Source organism: Strix aluco, chromosome 4 (assembly GCF_031877795.1).
Source record: "Strix aluco isolate bStrAlu1 chromosome 4, bStrAlu1.hap1, whole genome shotgun sequence".
Lineage (NCBI taxonomy): Eukaryota > Metazoa > Chordata > Aves > Strigiformes > Strigidae > Strix > Strix aluco.
Window position 1 is genome coordinate 37,424,308 of NC_133934.1, and position 18,218 is coordinate 37,442,525.

General features: G+C 37.0%; 1 protein-coding gene and 1 long non-coding RNA gene across 2 annotated transcripts in view; one reads left to right on the plus strand and one right to left on the minus strand.

Moving 5' to 3' along the window:
• DCTD (dCMP deaminase) overlaps positions 1-18,218 on the plus strand; it is a 58,854-nt gene that overhangs the window by 19,152 nt on the left and 21,484 nt on the right. The window lies entirely within an intron of this gene.
• On the minus strand, positions 1,164-18,126 carry LOC141922262 (uncharacterized). The gene is made up of 3 exons (XR_012622925.1): positions 17,868-18,126; positions 2,265-2,366; positions 1,164-1,993 (listed from the first exon to the last, which is right to left on the minus strand). It is a non-coding gene; the product is annotated as an uncharacterized LOC141922262 (long non-coding RNA).

The window sequence follows — 18,218 nt, forward strand, 5'->3', positions numbered from 1 at the left end:
TGGATAAGATTTAATCAAATATTTTAGCTTCACTTTCATGCAAACTATTGGAAGTTCATCATAGGTTTGCTTAGCTGGTGCCTTAGGCAGGTACACCAAGTGTTTGAATTTCCTGTGATAATGAACAATTACAATTGACTGAAAGTGCCTATATTCTTATAATTGATGTAGTAGTTGATTGTCTCTCAAGATTAATGATTCCCCTGTGCTCAGAAAATAATGTCGTCAGTTGATGCCTGAAGCCATATTATTTTTATTGCAAACATCATGGATGAAACATCATTTTTGTCGATTATGATTTGAGGGCATGAAACGGATTGTTCATAAAAGTAGAGAATATAAAATACAATTTTCAAGACCACCATATAGACCATAGCTGATGACCATTTAGTTATAAAGGAGCTACCAATAAGTACATTTGATATATTAATTCTTCTCCATATAATATAAAGCAAGGAACTCACAGTAAGTCCTTTTTTTATAGTACAGTAGTAAGATTGCTTCTATTTCTGCTTCTACCCTCATTTCATTTTCATAGCTTCATTCACTACATGCCTATTAAAAACATTATTATATTTCTTCCAACCTATTAGAAAGACTTATAAAAAAATTCTGGATATCTGGAAAGCTTTGTAAAAGAAACAATTAAATGGAAAATTGTCCAGAAAGGATCCCAAGAAACTATTCTCAAATGCATTGGGCCTATTTGTATTCATCATTGTACTCACAAAGAGTAGGAATAATACCACTGATGCCAGTCGTGCTAACAGCAGATTGCTCTGTTTTGCATATTCTACCAAAAATGGTCATTAGTATTGCAAAACTGAGCATTCAAAAGTTAGAAACTGACAATAGTATGAAAAGAAGCATTAGGAGATTGCTTTAAGGAGGGAGAGTAGGGCTAATTTGCATTTTAATGTGTGGATACAAAATCTGGAAATCTACCAGAGGTGGATATTTGAATGTCTTTGAGGAAAAATTCTTTATGAAAATATTAGATATGAAGTATAGATCTAAGGTTCATCAGAGAGTTTGACAACGCTTTTATATTACCATCACCCAGTAAGATGATGAAAATATCTGAGATATGTTAAAAATTAAGCAAGAACAGCCATAGTCTAATTCAAGAGAATCATAAAAGAAAACCATGAACACCCTCCATACTGACTTAGAAAGATTTAATAACATAGAAGATCTACAAAAACCAACACAGAACGGGCTAGCATGGCAGAGATTAGTTCATCCCCTTGCTGTGAGAAGGATTCAGGTGAGTCAAGGAAGAGGTTTGTTTTCTTCTCTGTACTTTGATCCCCAGCACAAAAACCTCTCAGAAAGGATCCCCCCAGAATCACTGCTTTCAGTTCTATTTTCTCCATAAGCATCTGACATCAGTAGGAAGGCAGCTGTATTGCTCTAGGTAGCGAAGGTTAGAACTCACTGTGAAAAAAGACCCTATTCTATTCTATTCTATTCTATTCTATTCTATTCTATTCTATTCTATTCTATTCTATTCTATTCTATTCTATTCTTATTCTTATTCTTATTCTTATTCTTGCTATGCTATGCTATGCTATGCTATTATGCTGCACTTGCTATCTTACTATTTTAATTCCTTACAATAATGAGGTGTGATGACTATCCTCATTTAACCTCTGTCCTAAGAATACTAGGGAAATACATAGGCATCTTTAGGGTTTGCTTTGTTGAGAGGGGTCTGTTTTATGGTTTAGCTGGTCTTGCACATGAAACGGAAGGTAGTGACCCTGTGTGATAGTCTTTCCTTTCTTCAAGAACTGATTCTATATCTTCTTCTTTGCCCTACCCTCAGTCACTCCAGAATTTTGTCTGTCATACAGGTAGATGTTATCCTGATAGAGGCTGACAAAGAAGCAACTCTGTCAAGTCATAACCTCACATTCTTCATCTTCTAGCTTTCAGTCAGCTTGTCTTGAGGCTGCAGAATACAGAGATCTCAGATCTTCAAACTTCAAATCTGTGAAAAAGCAATATGGAGAGCGGAGCATGAGCTTTACGTGTCCAGAATTGACTGATTCTCAGAAGATGAATAACAGGTTTGAGCTTCTGGAGAGCTGCAGGTTTCACACTGCTATGCTGTAATCTAGGTAACTGAAGTATGAATAACAAAGCAAGATCATCATCTAGTGCAGTTCGATAAAGACAACTGCCCGAGAGCAAGCATTAGTCCCAGATGCAAAAATGTAAGAATCCACAGTCCCTAATTATGGACTGAGTTGGCCACTTACCATTTTGTATTTTCAGTCAGAGTAGACTTAGTGCCTCTGTGAGCTCTTCAAGTAGCATCACTTCTTTGCTTCAGCTTCAGCCAGATGTTTATTTGTGAGCTGCTGTTGTCAAAAGAATAAGCAATTTTGATGCTAATGAGTATGGTCAAATGCGGTGAAGTGTAGTTTGCAATTGTTGTCTTAATCTTGTCTAACTGTTTCTCCTAGAGGCTGCATTTGGAAACGGAAAAGGCAGGTGGGAGACTAAACCTCCATGTGACTTACATAAATCGAGGATTTGGTAGCAATAGCACTGTTTCCACTCACTGCTCTTGAGTATGCACCTTCAGAGGGAACTCACACTGCAACACTCAAAGTGCAATGATATATACAGCAGTGATGTATTTAGCATGTACTTCACTAGTTAGAGAGTATAGCAATGAAGATCATCAATTAGTGCTTTACACGCTTTTGAAATACGGTGTGCTAAATCCCTCTTTATTAGGTATCACAGCAGTCTTCCAACAAGTACTGTCCTCTACCTGTGTACCTCCTTCTGATTTTCTGAGAATAACTTGAAGATTCTCAGAGAAAAAGACAGATTAATTTTGCAATTCTGTCAATCACTAATGTGTCTAGAGGCATAATTACCAGTTCACTGCACAAAGACAGCCAAACAAACTGATGGAAAGAACTGTTAATCTTTGTCTTCCTGGGACAGATTCAAACTAATATTCTAGTTTTCAATTCTTTTCACACTTCTTTGTACATGAGTCTGGATTTAGCATTCTCCATCTTCTGCATATAATTTTTGTCCTTCTAGTTGCTGCCAGATATCGAATGGCTAATTGTATTTATGTAGTATTTTACATTCTTACCAAATGGTTTGAATGTAATTTAATATAATAATTTATCTAATTACCTGATGTTTTAAACTTTGTATTGAACACTGCCAGGTCTTTGACATGCTCAGTACAGCCCATAATTTAGAGCATAATCTCTGTTAGTTTTTTAACTTCCTTATGCTTACTTTTATACATTTTAAATTTTCACTTCTATGGCATATACATATTCATGCTTTCCATTCAGTTTGTACTATATTTTCCTCCTTTCTGATCATGACCAGCTGTTACCTGTGTTCCTGACACATCAAATTGCACACCTTGAAGATCTGTCAGTTGTCTGGTTCATTACTACGGTGAAGATGAGGATCTAATGCTAAGCTCTGTGGTGCTGCATTCGTCATCATCTTCCTTTTACATTTATGGTCATTCCTTGACTTTGTAAGCAAGCCACTTTGTTATCCAGTTGAGTATTACTTCCTTACCTTCTTACCCTATTCATTAATAATGTATTTGGTACTGGCTTAAAAGCTTCCTTGGAATCCAAGTGAATAATGTATACTTCTTTACTGTTGTCTGCTCTTACTGTCATTTCCTCAAAGAAATTAATCTAGTTTGTTATGCATGATTTCAATTCTGGTAATCTTGACACCGAAATATTAAAAATTCTTTTTGCATGGAAGGTCTGGGCAGTTTACCAAAACAGAAATGTTCCTTTTGTATTTTTAGATACCTGTCATAATGCCATAAGCAATATTTAACATTGTACTGACAGTACATAGAGCAACATATTTGGTTCTGTACCCAATGCAAAAATGCATTTTCACATAACAGAAAGGAACTATAGCGTAATAGAGAACAAAGTAAATTCCATAAAGAAATACTTTAAAATGTCATGAAACATATATTTTACACACAAAAATCTGCCAATCAAGTTTTTACATCAGTTACAGTTTCATAAAGTACCCTGGGGTGCGACTCTGTAGCAATGTGAAGACAACAAAGGAAGGAAATAATGAGTCTGCAAAAATGTGACAAGCACATTAAATCTAAAAAGTACCCATTAAAATTGATGGAAGAAGAATTACTGTTCCAACCTATTAGGCTATTATATATTTAGAACTGGAATTCCTTTAAAATTCCTTGCCACTGAAACCCCTATGAATTCCACAGGGAATCATGGTGAAAAGAAGGCTGATTTGAGACTTTTGCCATATGCTGTTCTTCTGACTTCACTGAAAATTTTGTGGGCACGTTAAGGGCAATATAGACTTTTGTTAGCAACACTTTTTTTTCCTTACATACTTCATTTTTTGGTGCTTTATTAATTGATACGGATTTTAAATAATGACAAAAAATAAACAGAAAAATGTAAGCATCTTCTCTTTCGGCTGCATGAAATCAAAAGAACAAAGCCTGAGTTTGTGACTCTCCATGCAGAGAGAACATAGTTGTGTTCCATATGCAAAGCATGGTCCCATAAACTTGACCACTACAGCCAACTTCACAGGCTGGTAGTCAGCTTCAGACTCTAGCTTAGAGGACTGGTTCTGCAGCCATTCATATGCCTTAGTGCTTTTACCACACTGGCTGACGTGTCAGGCTGACCACTCCTGAGGAACATCACTCGTCACTGCTCTCCACTTGGACATTGAGCCATTGACCGCAACTCTTTGAGTGCAACCATCCAGCCAATTCCTTATCCACTGAGTGGTCCAACCGTCAAATCCATGTCTCTCCAATTTAGAGACAAGGATGTTGTGTGGGACAGCATCAAATGCTTTGCATTAAAGTATCCACGGACCAAGCTCAACCCAGTTAGGCAATACCCACCCGACTGCTAGACAATGGTCATACACAGAAAAAATAAGAAAATCAGCTCAAGTCAAGAGAAGAACAGACAGCTCCTGAGACTCTACACTGTCAGGTCACTACAGAGTCTGGCCTTATCTAGGATTGACAAAATCCTATTTACTGAGCTACATCTGAATGCACTGAAAAGAGTAACACAGTGAATAGTGTCTCATTTTACCAGTAAGAGGTCTTTTATTTTCTGGGCCTTTTCCTCCATCTGGGAACAAAAGCCACACATTTTCCAACTACTTTTTCTCAGTCTTGCCCCAAGATCTGTCAGAGCTATCCAGGTGTCCCCTAATTCTGTTCCTTATCATGGTTTCTAGTAATTTGGCCAGTAGACATCAGACTTACATTCCTACCATTCCCTGGATTTTCTCTGGAACCTTTTTAAAGAATTGATGTTGTATCTGCTGCCTTCCAGAAGCAAGGCAATTTTAAGCAATAGGTTACATCCTGCCGTGAGTAATTCAGGTCTTTCGTACTTGAGTTCCTTTAGAAATTTGGAGTGAATACTATACGGTCCTGGTGATTTTCACTTTATCTATTTATTCCATAATCTCTTCTACAGTAATTTCAATTTCAGACTGATCTTCCAATGAGTCCCCCACCAAGAAAGGTTCTGGTTTTGAAATCTTCCCAGTTCCTTTCAGACCAACCACTAATGCAAAGAGTTCACTTAGCTTCTCTGCAATGACCTTGTCTTCTCCGAGTACTCTTTTATGCCCTGAAAGTAAACTGGCCTTACAGATTTTGGCAAACTTCCTGCTCCTGATGTGTTTTGTAGAGAAAAGGATTATTAGTTTTGATTCCTTTGTTAGTTATTTTTCAGATGCTTTATGGTCTGCCTTATTATGTTTTCACATTTAACCTGCCAGAGTTTGTAACTCTTTCTTCTTGTGTCATTTCAACATGACTTCAGCATTTTCAAAGATGTATTTTTGCTTCTAACAGTCACTTACCCTGCTGGTTAGTTGCACCAGCTTCCTTTTGTCCTTTCTGAAGTCTGTCTTAAGTATGTATTTCTACTACAGTATCCTTAAATAGGTTCCTTGGTGCCTGTACAGAGTTGAGACTCTGAGCTGCCCTCCACTTCCTTTTAACAAACTTCCTCTTTCTTACTATTTTTTTGAATTAAAACAAAACTGTAGGGAAGAAGTACCTGGGTGTAAGCCCCTAGCTATTCCTTGACCGTGATCTAGTCTAGAGATGTTGAAGAAGATTCCTGGCAAGGTTCCCTTCCTCAGAGATGGGTTTGTAGAGAACAAAAAAATGAAAATATGGGGAGATATGGGGGGATATGTGCTGTTCTAGGACAGTGTTCTTACCTGCCCTTGCTTTTTCCCCTACTCCTATGGATAATTAATTCACGCAGCTGCCCTGTGCTTCTCTCCCTCATACCAATATCGATTTTGGTGGACAGTTATCCCTGTTTGTATTTTTGTGGCACTCTTACTAACGTTTTGGAACCATGACAGTGGGGAGTGACTGGACTTCTCTGACAATGAGAGTGGTCCTCTGCACAGTAAGGCTATAGATATTAGCATGTGCCTTGAGCTTCCCTGCTAAAGCATCATACGCTCTATAGTATTTGTTCAGTGACCTAGCTGTTTCATGACTCTTGCACGCATAGGGTCAGCAGAACCAAAGCGAATGGCTCAGTACTGAGGCTTCCGTGTAGAAGTCAGTCGTGACGATTGCAGTGAATGATTACGAGATTATGCAGAAGGAAGATGTAGGGCTGCCTTCTCATCAACGCCACATAAGGGACCTTGCATGCTTTGGGTAGCTCAGCTGCCAGTCAGGCTCGTAGGAAGGTCCATTGCTTAGGGTGATGGCCTGTTTGTCTGAAGTGTACTATACCTTTGGGTATAGGGGAACTGACTGTCTGGTCTGGGAAATCTGTATCATGGCTAAAACACTTCAATTATGGCATTCAAAATCAATGACTTTTCAAAATAATGAGGTGTGAAAATAATAATGGACTGGGATTCTTCTCACTTCCTTCCTGTGGTACTTCTTCAGACTTCTAAGGTTTTTTTACTATCATGTTTCTGTGCAACTCAGTTCAGAAGCCTTTTGAAGAAGAGCTGAGGAAAAGCTGAAAAAGTTAGAATTTTTCTCCATGTCATGGCACTTTCCAAGTGATGGAAACCAGTGAGAAAATTGAAAGTTGGGTCCTGCCTACCACTTTAATTAAAAAAATATTGTCAAATGTGAAAATAAACATATAGGATTAACCTATTCTGACATATTCTAAATTTGGGATCAAAGAGATAAGCTTGTCACAGTGGACTCCCACAGAAGTTGGGGAGATAGGATTCCTGAGGCTTTGATCAGCTTTGGCTGATCCTGAGCTGTCATTCAGTGGTTTATATCCCTGGAATATATAGTCATGGTTACAGTATGTTCCTCCTTTAGTATGCACAGATCTCTGCTCTGCAGAAAGTAAAGGATTTTAAGCTCTTTTGTAAGATCACAAATAAAGATCTTGCATTGCATAAATACTGGTTTTTTATTTATTTGTCCTCTAGCAGTGAGGCACCACTATTATGGGTGGGATTTCTCCTTTACCAGTACATTTGCTATATCCCATTTTCAGCACTATTGATTTTGTGCTATAGCTATCTTACTTATTTTTGTTCTGTGCATTAGTATTTGCCAGCGGGTGATCATGAGTACAACTGAAGTTCTATGCAAGCAGTCGGTACTTCTGAGAGGGTTTTCTTGGTCCTACTGCCATTGAATTATCAGGAGAATAGAGCAGAAAAACATTTTTTGGAAGCTTGTTTTTGATGGCAAGTGGAAACAGAAGACTACGACCATCAAGAAACCTTTCTTTACTGGGTACCTGTGTACTACAACGAGCTAAATATAAATAACTTTATTAATATTTCTTACAGCTTCAGGCTTTGAGAATAAAAGCATTAGCTCTTACGGACTGTAGTAGTTCTCATATAATCTGGAGCTCATTTCCGCAGCCATCATCTTTCATTTGTCAGCTCAGAAAAATTGACAAACTCAATCCAATGTCTGTTATTGACTGCAAAAGCTGCTATTTTCCTGGTAATTATCTTAGTTCATGCCACAAGTCTGAATTTAAATGCATAATTCAAATTCTTTTGAAGTTATATGAGTCTTAGCTGTTTCATTCCTCTGCGTTATGCTTGACAAATTTAGGTCCTATTTAATATTTCTAATTATTTTTTTTATCTTCAAGGAAATTATACTTGTCAAGCTGTTCCATAAATACATAATTTTGGAGTAAGAATTTACTCATGGAAGCATATTGTCATCTTCACATAAGCAAAAATTATGAGTCAGCTCCCTTCTCCAATAAATTAAGATTTGACTTTATTTGTCTTGTGATTTTAGAGGCTTTCAGATTCACTTAGTTCACTTTCAAAGAGTAGTTAAAATTCACTTTTTATCTACAAAGTCTAGAAAAAATGTTTTTCTGTAAATGATAACTCATATCTTCATACTAGCATTTACTGGCTCAACCTTTAAGTAAACCATCAACTATCAGAAGTTTGGAAATAAAATAATCAGAAGTGGTAATTATGAAAGCACCATAGAAAGAAAAACTTTGATAAACTAATAGTATAATTAGTAACTGAGAGAGCAATGGAAATTAATGTTTGATAAATTGCCCTTTAAAATATAACTGGTGTTGCATTTCTTTGCAAAATCGAGGGTGAAATTACTTTCTTACATAAAATGATGATTCTTTATATTTGGAATCAGAATAATGTCAGAGAGGCTGCTCTGACATTAAGAGATGGAAAAAGAGACTGGGGTTTTTTATTATTATGTAAAATCTAGAAAGATAGCATTCTAAACAGGGTAAGCAGTACCCACTCCATAAGGTGAACTTTATTTGGAAAAGAATTGAATTTTAAATTTATCTTGAAATGTAGGCTTGTAAAACACAGAAGTGTTCAAACATTTCTGCAAACAAAGTGAGGTAGATGACATGATTAAGAATAATGGAATGGTCAGCTTAGACTAGGACAAAGCATAAGACTGTAAAAAACTGTGAGTGTTAATATAGTGTATATGTATGTTAATATATTACATATAGAGAGAAAATAATGTAATGTAATGTTAGTGATAACTACCATTATTTTTTATATTAAAAAAAATTTGAAAAGAGTCTTTAACTCAATAAAATGTTTACTTTGCCTCTGTAGTTGGCACATGATTGTAATTGTAAATACTTGGATATCAGTGAGTATTGTTCTCCTGACTAATAAAAGGTTAAGCAATGTAAAGGGGAATAACCTGAAATGGGGTCACAGTGCCACACAATTTTTTGCAGCTGATTTCTGCAAATGAGGCACCAAGGAATTTATCTTGGTAGCATAGGAAATACTACAGACTACACAAATCTTAAGACTCCAGCATTCTACTGCCTGCCTGCTGAAGTGAATGTAACCATTGTATGGGATACACTAATGAAATAAAACATCTGTGGGTGTAGTTTCTTCCCATGCTCTAGGAAATTTATGTTTGTTTTATATCTTGAATCATGAGAGTTTATATCCCTCATACATTTTAATACTATCTAACATAACTCTTGCTATTCTTATTATTCATATAAAAGCATAATATTTTTAAGTCCTCTAAGATGTCTTTCAGACATGAGTTTACAGGTTAATTGTATATCAAGAAAATATTTCCTTTTATCATTATTATGTGTCTCATTTTTTTTTGTTTCTCAGTGTCTTGTATTGTGAGAAAGGGTAAATAAAGACAAATATTTTACCTAGTCATAAACATTATATATGTCTGTTATGGCAGTATGTCATTTTATCTTCATTTTCCCTTAACACGGAAGCATCTAATTGCCTTTGCTGCCTCCCATTGTACTGTTTCCCCTTCTGTTGTATCCTTTAAAATCCTGGTAACAAGAATACTGAATACAGTATTTAAGAGATGCTGATGGAAATGTCTCATCTTACAGTGTTTCAGAATAGCCCAGAAAGCACAGATATCCAGCTTAATTTTATTTTTAATAATGTTGTTCAGAGAATATGAATTTCACCATATGTCTTGGCCAACAAACCTAATTCTTGGGATTCTGAGGACTGGATTTATGTGCAATTGTCCACTAGAGAGCAGGCTGAGACCAACAAACCCATTTTGTTCTTGTCATAAACTGACTTTGAACCCAGGTGTCTTAATGTAAATCGTTAGTACATTAAAGCACTGCACCTTCTAGCTTCAGCTGTGAGTATATATACTGCTATCAAACTTGATGGATATAGCTTGTGAAGCTTAGTGACCTAAGGTGGTGATAATAAAGTATTCTGGAACCTGGATAACATTTTATTCTGTCACTATGGTTTTCTTGCTCTGGTGACATCAACTAATTTGTACTGCTTTACAGGGAATTTCTGTATCCAGCTTTTTAGCCAGAGTCTCTGTTTCCTTGCACTGCTTTTACTCTTCTCTGTCAGACTTAATTTCTTTCAGAGACAAAATATTGCTTGATATTGATTTCATTGTGCTAGCTAATTTCAGGTTCTCATACTGCACATCAGCTGAAGCGCTGTTCAAAATCTTGAAGAATTTTCTAACACAAAATGTGCAAACAAAATGACCCGTATAATATCTCCCAATAATAATAATAATATCTCGCCTCTGTTGTCTAATCCTTTAAAAAAATGTTAAAGTCAATTTAACAGACTCTTTGCATGGAAACATTTTTATCCAAAAATTTGTACTAACAAGAGTAGCCAATTTTCACAAAGCCCATAAAATTCTTCTGATTTTTGGCCTGTTTCTTATTTTGCTTGTGTAAGACGTTCATCTTCTGTGGAAAAATGCTCACCCCAGAGGACATACATACCAGTGGAGAGATTCAGAGTTCTCCCTGTTACTGTCCCTATAGAACCCACTGAATTTTTGTAGCAGTAATAGGGAGTTTTTTAGTTTACTTCCCTGTAAATGAAGAATATCACAGTTCAGTTCCCTCTTGCTTCCACAGTTTTGAAAAAAATGAAGTACATCTGTTACTTAATTTCTTTATCTCCCTAGGCTGCTGTGAAGGCTGGCCTCAAAAGACAATTTTTCTTCACTACTTTGAACCTTAATAATATTCTGTTGTATTCCGAGAAATAAGAATTGGAAATATCTAACTAATGTCTGTCTTCCCTTTCCACAATCTATAGCCCATCCACCTTTGAATTCCCTAACGATTCCCGCTTCAAGGATCACTTCCTGCTCTTCACCTTCTTTACCTAATCATGTTTTCTATAGCACAAAGCTGCTGTGGCTCCATGCTACAATTCCTCATTTACCATATACTGTCTTTACCATCTGAGTCGATGCCTTCCTAATGTGAATGTGCTTTTATTTATGATGGTTTTAAAGTTACAATAGCATAAAAAATATGGATACAACCTGAAAGATAAAAAATAATCTTAGTAGAAGCAAATGCTCAGCTTGGGTTATTTCAGCCTGATCAAATCATGTTTGTCTGATGTAGACAACTAAAAGCAGAATCTCATAATAGGAAAGTGCCAGGAAATCTTGAAAAGGAATCACACTGCCAACTCTGCTTATGAAATAAATTAGGTTTACTAATGATTATATTTCCCTTCATATCTACAGAGGGAGCACAGAGTTCCTGTTCTCCAAGCTGGGATGTCAAATGTATTTCCTGACAGCTCCAGTTCACTTTTCATTATTGATAAGTTAAAGCAGCGTGGCTGTTAGCTGCTCTTCTGCAATTAGTTCGAGTTTAGAAAACAGCCAGAACTTAGTCGGAAGAGATGAAAAGAAGTCACATATAGTATGATAGTGGCACCTGAGCTCCCTCTGCCCTGCTGCCAAGCTAACACTCAGGATGTTACAAAATGAAGACTTTGTGCTTCCTCTTTCACACTTGGTGCTATGTCCTAGGAATGGAGCAGTTATTACTGAGGAAGGAGAATGCCTTTGGTGCTAATGGGTATTTGGAGAAATGGGAATATTGGTAAACTTGAAAAGCAAGTAGGTCAAAGGGATCTCATCATGCTGAGGTGAGATACAGGACAAAACCAGGGTGATTGCAGCAGTTATTTCTGTTTCTTTTAACTTAGTTTACTTTTGCTAGCTAAAGCGGTATATCTAAGAATCCTGAAGTATTTGTCTTTTCTTTTTTCTTTTACCCCCATCCACACGTTAGCTAAAAGGGTAATTCATCTCTTTTCACAGAATGGATTTAGCACATTTACTTAAAACCTTCCATGCTAAATCCCACATAAAGATGTAAGAAAATTATTCTGTATAGCAGCTCTTATATGAAGATTTAAGTATTATCACACAGTAATAATGAAATCTAAAGATGCAGCTAAAATAAATGACAGGAAACTTCTCTATAGAATAAATCTAAAGCTTATCGTAAACAATGAAAAATTTGAAAGGAACAAGAAAAAACTTGGAGAGAAACTCCACTGAGGTTAAAGGAGACAAGCATAAAAGGAATTTGTATCAGGAGAAGGAGAAAAAAAAACTCCAAAGAGCAAACTGATTGCCCAGATATGAAGGGATACATGTATTCGAGATTATTTGTATGTGATGGAAGAGTAAAGGTTTCTTTCTGCAGAATGTGTTTGATGTAGTGATTATGGGTAATGTTACTGCCCAATTGGAGTTTTTGCAAGTTGATACAAGGCAACAGACTTTGGGACTTTGTGAAAGTTCATGGAAGTAATGTGAAAAGCTACTGCATCGTGATAGGAAAGTCATGCTGAATCGGAAGGGATGGAAATAGAAAATAATCTTCTTAGATATTAAAATAGCCTTGAAAAATAAGGGGAAGGTAACAGAAGAAATAGAAACCTGTGAAGTATGTAGGCAGATGCTGAGTACAGAAGCAGCAGGCCAAGAAAGTAAAATTTTATACTGAAAGCAGAAAAATAACTTCTCACTTCTAATTAGGGAATAGCTGTGATTATGACGATTATGGGTGGGTAAAGAAGGTAATTCATATTTTGAAGGAAAACACTAGGGTTGCCAGAAGACTTGCCATCTGAGACTTCTGTCTCAGTTCACTTTCCAAAGGACAACTTAGCAAGATTATCTGTCATTTCCAGTTCTGGATGGAGATAGGAGAAAAGATCATGTGCAATATCTTCTGTTTTTTCTAGCACTTGTCTTTGTCCTTTCAATTGTACTAACTGGCATAAAACAGGGACTTTGAATGCAAGGGCAGGTATGAATGGAACAAGGAGTTTCCAAAAGTTGACGACTGGTTAGAGACATAGATACAAATATTAAAAAAAAAAAAAAAGAGAAAGCATCAGCAAATAAAAGACAGAAAGAACAAATCTAGCTGGAGAATATACTGATATCAAAGAAATGACAAGGTGATCAGATAATATTTTCCTGTAGAAAATAATATCAGATAATATTTTCCTATAACTAGAACTGTCAGTATGAATAAAACAAGAAAATGGTCAAAAATAGAAAAATCACCATATGGTCATAAAAATTTTAGGTGAGATGAAAAATAGCTGTAATGTTAAAAATGGAACAGAAGACTGTTTAAAAAGTATTATTTATATACTTATTTGTGACCACAATCAGAATAAAGTTCAAATAAAAGACAACTCTCAGAGAAAATTCTAACTGCTATTCACCAAGGTGAAAAACTGAATTTAGGGAGTTCTGGATTTAAGGAGTTAGTAAACTTCAGAAATTTTGAGTCTGGAAGATTGAGAATGGGATACTCAAAATAGTGTCTGACTTGGACAAGAAGGAAGAAAACTTACATCCAGCACTTAATTCATTATTTTCAAGGAACAGATGCTATAGAAAGGTAAGGTAATACACAAATCATTGAAATCTAATAGAGAAGATGAAAGGTTTCCATTAGGACATGAAAATCATAGAAATACCTTAGTATTGGCTGGATACTGTCAGAGATAATCATGCACAAGAGCTTCTGACATTCAGTGTTTACAAATCTGTAAAAATGTAGGCATCTAAACATAGATTTCAATGTCCTGAATTTTAGCACCCAAGTTTGACAATACTGGATTTGCAACAGGCTTCTATCTGAACCAAAATTACCATGATACCATCCTATTTGGTTTTGATCAAAGGCTCATAATAAATTGCATTTCTTACCACCTATATTAATAAGTAGTTCCAAAATTATACAGTGTACAGAGTTACGTGCTGAAGTTAAAACGCCTGTAGCAATTCTGAAATGCTTATGCTCCCTATACAAAATGCTACAATATAAAAATCTAACAGTTTCTTGGAATCTATTAATGGGCTGGTTTACTAACAAGCTACTGCAGCTAACCCTGCTTAGGTCTTCCAGCAAGAGGGTTTCATTAATAGGACTTTGTTCACTGAACAAAGCCTGACATTGCAACAAACGTCATTTGATCAGTGAGGAAGCCATAAATTAGTACTCTTGATTAAATTAACTATAGAAATTGAGAACTGCAGCATATACCAGCAGCTGCATTTGTATTTAGTATGTTCTTGGTGTGTAAGCAAGTATAGGACAAAAAGTTTAAGTCAAGTAGAAATTCCTACTTGGAAAAATATTTGGAAGATAAGACTTGACTAAAAAATAATCCTCTATGAAAATTATCCTGTCAGCAAACAGTACTTCTCTGAAAGACAGAGAAGAACCAGATGTTAAGATATAAAGACACAGTCATATTTATTTATTTGTCTTTCTCTCCAAATCTAATAATTAGTTCCTGAATAATTCATTCTATTAAAGACAACAGCTCATTAGCAATTTCTTTTTACTTTTCCCTTAAATTTTGAGAGTGATTTCAGCATGGTCTACACTCCACATTGCATACTCCATATCCTGGCAAATAGCAAACATTACTCGCTGAGTGACAACTTATACATATGCTACATTTGGGGAGAGTTCTTGCTTGCCAACAAAATTAAAAGAGTCTGTTGGCAAGCAGCAAGAAAGTGGGGAGGGGGTCTGAAACCTGGGGTTTCCCCAAACTCAACTTGGGTTTGCGTTTATCAAAATTGACAAAAGGTAGAAGATGTGAAAATTTCATAGGCAGTAAGCTAAAAATATAAGCATCTTGACAGATGGTTATATATTTACTATGTCTTTCAAATTTGTATCACTTCTCATTAATAAGAGCATCTTAAATATTTGTAGTCAGCTCAGACTGTTTATTGACATCTATACAGCAAGGTCATGATAATCCATGCCCAGGTCTTTCACCTAGGAAATGAGAGACAAACACAAATAACCTATGAAAGACTACCTGAGGTACTCCATGCTTCATATATCCTCCTTCTGTGGAATAAAAGAGGAATGTGTAAGGACAGGGCTAGAGCGTCAGATATGAAATTAAAAGAAATTCAGCCTACTTGAGTGCATGCCTATCTTAACAGGGGCTTTGAGCCAGAGCACTCCAGTTCTGTCACAGAGATCTGAATGGTCTTGAGACAGAGAAAGGGCAAAAATAAGCTTCTAGAGCGCAGCGTAAAACAGAGTTAATGGAGAGGAGGATTCAGACAGCAGATCCAGAGAAGTCTTATGGAACCTACCAGGCAGTGAGACTTTGCCTCACACCTGTAGGAAGTCAAGCTACCTGCCCTCAGCACAACCCTAAATTTAGACCACAGGATCCTGGCCTCAATCTCACCTAATCCAGGTGTAACTTTCTCTAGATATCTGTAACCACATAACCTACTTCCGACGTCTGCATGAAGAAAGAGGCTGTCATGTCAGGTACCACCTCCATAGCACATTGTCAGAACAGCAGTCACAACTTGGCCACATTAGGAGTTTTCAGTATAATTCTTAAAAAAAAAAAAAAAGACCAAACCAGGAGAAAACTGAAATGTAGTTGGGTTTCCAGAAAATGTGTCAGTTAGCAACACTACTAACTAAAGTTTCACCAGAAGTCTTCCTTCTCAGGCCGTATATCACTGCTGTATTATTAGAAATGCTGAATGTTGTTGGTGTGTTTTCTGACGAAGAACAAGATAGAAGAATCAATAACCTTTGAAAAATTAAAAAAATGATACATTTGTGAATTTAACAGATGGAGATGTAAGAGTAGTTCACATTATTATGGAAACTTATTTGCTAAGCATCACAAAAACATTTAAGTTCTGCATTTCAAAAATAATTCTTATGTAATTTTATATAAAGTTGAAAACCGCACTCATTGCTTAATAATTTAACCAGTTATTTTGCAGTGTATATTTATTCTATGATGGGAGAGAAAGAGAAGGGAGCAAGCACCTTAGTTTAGTTTCTTTTTGGGAAATGGGGATTGTATTATTTTGAATTTGGTTCTAGCTGATTTATAGATATTAGCTGGAAAACGTGATAAATTTAGAGGAAGGGAATAGTTTGTAAGAACTCCTAATCAGTGTTCACAGACTAGAAAATCCATCATTCACTGTGTATGATCAGCATATAAGCGCTGCTTTTTAAAGGTTAGTAGTTGTTATGGTTTATCCTCAGAATCTTAATTATGAAAAATAACAAATTTGGCACGGGTAATTGTAGCACTATTAATTTTAATTCATATTTCAAGAGTGCAGAAACACATATACAGATATTAGAAAACTTTTTGAACTCAATTGCTCTAATTTTTTTCTCCAGATTAATTAAATGAGTGCTCTTTAACTCTCTTCATGATCAACCATAATCAGACCGTTCATTTCACTTTCAGGCTTATGCTTTCCTGAGGGATATCACTTTCATTAAATTTCCTTTTTCTTGCATTTAAATTGTTCCTTTTCATTCATTAACAAATCATACATGAACATTTGTTGTCCGTATGAAATTGTGATAATAGAAGTCTTGCAAACTGAAATAGCTGTATGTTTTCCCACTCTGAGGGCTGGAAAACTTGTCAGTTGAAATATAACAGGCTGCTTCTGCCAAGTCTTGTGGTTACAACTGAATAGGAGTATCTGTGAAATTAAGTAACATTTTCATACTTGATGGTTTGTCATTTGTTTTAAAAAAAAAAGATAGCTAGCTGATACAGCAATCTAAATATGAAAACATATTAACAGTGTGTTCTTCTGTTTTGATCACTGCAGGCTCTCTCTTTTGGCATAGCTTCAAGAATAACTATGAGCATGGCAGGTTCCTTGATGTAACTGGTTTCTTGCAGACATGTTGGTGTACTAACTTACCTGGTGTAAGCAAACTTGTGGTTTGCTATGCATATGGTCAGTAAGAGAGAACTATAAAGACAGCTTCTGGGATTCAGTAAGAGGGAACTATAAAGACAGCTTCTGGGATAGGACTGCTATTTGCCCAGTTTCGCAAAAATGTCCTTTTTTCCAACCTGAATTGTCCTTCTTGATGAAGATTTTTGACCAGGCTGCAGGAAACCATTATCTCAGCCATGTCTGTTGACCATGTTCAGATCAATGGTGCAGCACACGTGTAGTGCGAGCTGCACGGCTCGCGCACACAAATCCCTCTTGGGGATACTCTCAGAGGCGAGTGTTTTCCCTTTGTCCATCACTGCTCTCACCGAATTTGTTGCACCTGTCACTGCCTCCAGTGGGAACCAAATCGGACACGTACGGCTGGGTTTGGGCAGCCTTCACCTGATGTCTCAGCCTCGTGGAGTGAACATCTGCACCTTGCTCCCATCTGAGTGCTCCGCAAAGGCAGGACCCTGTGGCAACCAGCCAGCCAGGACAGGCAGCTCCTCACAGAAGGATGACAAACACACCATACCAACATTTAATATTTATTATTAGACCACTTATTTTAAACTGTAATGAGCTATATATATATGTTCAGCTACCTGAGCATCCTGGGAGACTTCTAAAACCTGGCAGCAGCTGGAGGTATTAATAAACCATAATTCACTTTCCACATCAATTTCATATCCAGAGAACAAAAATCCGATTTTTAGACGTTTTAATATGCTAATGCCAAGCTTTCATAAATAGCATTTACCTCAAGAGCGTGAGCTGCGTGAAAACATGCTTGTGTCAAAGCACAACGCTCGAAGCAGCATCTGTCAGAAAACTGAAAACCGCGAGAGCAGATACTGAAGTAGCTCACTGAAAGCGCCGCGGAGGCTCACAGAAGCGCAGGGCTGGAGGCGGCCTCCCCCGGGTCGGCGAGGTCCGTTCCCGGGCGCTGCAGGTGCGCTGCAGCAACAGCCTCACCGGCCTCCCCGCCGCCGGCCGGGGCCTGGGGGCCGCCGGGCTCCCCGCGCCCACCCTCACCCCGGGGCCGCGGCGCGACATGGCGGCGGAGCACCCGCGCCCCCCGCTGCGCTCCTCCCCGCCGCCCGCCCCTTTC